The sequence below is a fragment of the Nycticebus coucang genome, chromosome 8 (genome assembly GCF_027406575.1).
Source record: "Nycticebus coucang isolate mNycCou1 chromosome 8, mNycCou1.pri, whole genome shotgun sequence".
In the NCBI taxonomy this organism is placed as follows: domain Eukaryota; kingdom Metazoa; phylum Chordata; class Mammalia; order Primates; family Lorisidae; genus Nycticebus; species Nycticebus coucang.
The window spans coordinates 67,299,880-67,303,070 of record NC_069787.1 but is presented as its reverse complement, the minus strand read 5'-3'; the positions used below and the strand labels follow the sequence as shown (position 1 = coordinate 67,303,070).

Below are 3,191 nucleotides of genomic sequence, written 5' to 3'. Positions count from 1 at the left end.
TGATTTTAGTCAAGTCATTGAACAAACGAATAAATAAATAAATAATAAACCCCCAAACAATAACAACTGTCCTATAATAGTGGAGTCCATATCCACAGTGGCTAAAATATTATCTGAAAGACTCAGTCTCCAACAAAAAATTAGAAAAACAAAAGATATGCAAAAATTAAAAAACAAAAAACAAAAAATAGAAAAGTGTGAGCCATACACAAGAAAAAAGAAAAAAAAAAAACAACAATCAATAGAAGCTGTTTTTGAAGAGGTCCAGATAGTGGACCTAGCAAAGACTTCAAAACAACTCTGTCAAGTGTGTTCAAAGAACCAGAGAAAATCACCTTGAAAGGACTAAAGGAGGATAGGATGACAATGTCTCATCAAAAGAAAATATCAGTAAAGGGACAGAGACCATCGAAAAGAAATAGAAATTCTGGACTTGGAAAGTCCAAACAGAAATGAGAAATTTACAGAGGGGTTCAACAGTACATCTGAGCTGGGAGAGACGTCAAACGAAATCAGAAAGTTGGAGATGCGTGAGAATAAAGACACACATAACTAAAACTTAGGAGATCCAGTTAAGGTGCTGCTCAGAGGGAATTTTATACCTGCAAATGCCCCTATCAAGAAAGAAGAAAGATCTCCAATCACCAACTTAAACTTCTACCTTAAGACACTGGAAACAGAAGTGCAAACTAAATGAAAAGCCAGCAGAAGAAAAGGATAGAGGTTATTGTGGAAAGTAATGAAAGAGAACAGAAAAACAATAGAGAAAAACACATTTTTTTTTTTTTTTTTTTTGAGACAGAGTCTCAAGCTGTCGCCCTGATTGTCATGGCTCACAGCAACCTCCAACTCTTGGGCCTAAATGATCCTTTTGCCTCAGTTTTTCTATTTGTTTTATCTTGGTCTTGATTTTTTGCTGAGGCTGGTCTCAAACTCGTGAGCTCAAGCAATCCACCTGCCTCGGCCTCCCAGAGTGTTAGAGATTACAGGCGTGAGCCACCGCACCCGGCCAATAGAGACAATTAATGAAACCAAAAGCTGATTATTTGAAAAGATTAACACAACTGACAAAGTTTTAGTAAGATTGATCAAAAAGAGAGCAGACTCCAGTTACTGTAATCAGAAATAAAAGAGGGGACCTCCTAGCGCCCTTACAGAAGTACTAAGGAGGACTTGTAAGGGACTCCTATGAAGTGCAGCCAAAACCTCTCTGAAACGGACAAATTCCTAGAGGGACAGGAGCTGCTGAAACCAGTTAAAGAGGAAGTAGAAAATCCGAATAGACCCATAGCAAGCAAAAAGATCAAATTAAGAATTTTAAAGCTTTTTATAAAGGAAAACTCAAGTCTAGTTAGTTTACTGATATAGTTTACTAAACATTCAAAGAAAAAAAAAATAAGAATTTTTCATAAATTCTTCCAAAAACTACAAGGAGCACTTCTCAACTCATTCTCCGAGGCATATATTACCCTGACACCAGAATGAGATAAGGATATTACAAGTAAAGAAAATTGTTGGATATTGGTCCAAAAATTTCCATAAAATACTTACAAACTGAATAAAGCATCATATAAAGAAGATTATACAACATGAATGAGTGGGATTTATACCAGGAATATAAGGTTAGTTTATAGTCAAAAATCAATTAATGTAATACATACTGTAGGTAGAATAAAGTATCCTTACTATAATAGAAAGAAAGAATTAATCTCTATTTACAGATGGAATGATTTTTATACAGAAAAAAAACAAGCATTCCACTAAAAAGCTATTAGAACTAATAAACAAGTTGATCAAGGTTGTGGGATATAAGATGAATACAAATGTCAATTTATTTCTATTCATTAAAAATGAACATTCTGACTCAGTGCCCGAAACTCAGTGGTTGGGACACAGGCCACATACACTGGGGCTGGCGAGGTTCGACCTGGCCCGTGCCTGCTAAACAACAATGACAACTGCAACCAAAAAATAGCCAGGTATTGTGGCGGGCGCCTGTTGTCCCACATACTTGAGAGGCTGAGGCAAGAGAATTGCTTGAGCCTAAAAGTTGGAGGTTGCTGTGAGCTGTGATGCCACAGCACTCTACCAAGGGTGACATAATAAGATTCTGTCTCAAAAAAATAAATAAAAATAAATAAGTAAAAATTAACATTTCCCTTGCTGCTTCCGCAGCACATAGACTAAAATTGGAACAATACAGAGAAGATTAGCACGGCCCCTGAACAAGGATAACATGCAAATTCATGGAGCAGTCTGTATTTAAAAAAAAAAAAAAAAAAGAAAGAAAGAAAATTTACATTCCCCAAAGGAAATTAGAACACTATTCCATTGACAATAGCATCAAAAAGAATTAAAAACTCATAAATTTAACAAAAAATGTATAATTTATACAATGAAAACAAAATATTATTGAAAAATTTAAAAGGTCTGAATGCATCAGAATGGTCTAAAATCAGGGTTTAGAAGATTCAATATCATAAAGATGGAAATAATCCACAAATCATTTTACAGATTCAATGCAATCTCTACCAAAATCTCAGGTGGTTTGTGGCAGAAGTTGATAAACTGACCCCAAAATTCATATGGGAAATGCAAGGGACCCAAATAATAGATAAAACAATCTTGGAAAAGAAGACCAAAGCTGTAGGACTCACATTTCTTCGTTTTTAAACTTGCTATGAAGTTAACAGTAATTAATACAGTGTGGTACCGACATAAGGATAGTCACATAGATCAATAGAATATAATTGAGAATCTAGAAATAAACCTTTATGTTTATAAAACCTTTATTTTTATCCAGAGTACCAGTATAATTCAGTGAGGAAAGAAGAGGCTTTTCAACAAATGGCATTGGGACAACTGGATATCTTCATGCAAAATATTTCATTTGGAACCTCCACTGCACAGCTTGTACAAAAAGGAACCTAAATCTAAGAGCTAAAACTATAAAACTCTTAGAAGAAAAGCGAGGTAATTTTTGTGACCTTGGGTTAGGTAATGGTTTTTGTAGATACGACACAAAAAGTGAAAAAAATTGAACTACATCATAATTAAAATCTTTTATGCTTGGAAGGGCTTCTTTTTTTTTGCAGTTTTTGGCCGAGGCTGGGTTTGAACCCACAACCTCCAGCATATGGGGCCAGCACCCTACCCCTTTGAGTCACAGGCGCCACCCAGGGCATTTATTT

At 35.3% G+C, this 3,191-nt stretch overlaps 1 non-coding gene across 1 annotated transcript; it reads left to right on the top strand.

Moving 5' to 3' along the window:
* The first annotated feature begins 2,163 nt into the window (after positions 1 to 2,163).
* LOC128592911 (U6 spliceosomal RNA) lies at positions 2,164 to 2,266 on the top strand. Its single transcript, XR_008382121.1, has one exon. It is a non-coding gene; the product is annotated as a U6 spliceosomal RNA (small nuclear RNA).
* The last annotated feature ends 925 nt before the right edge of the window (positions 2,267 to 3,191 follow it).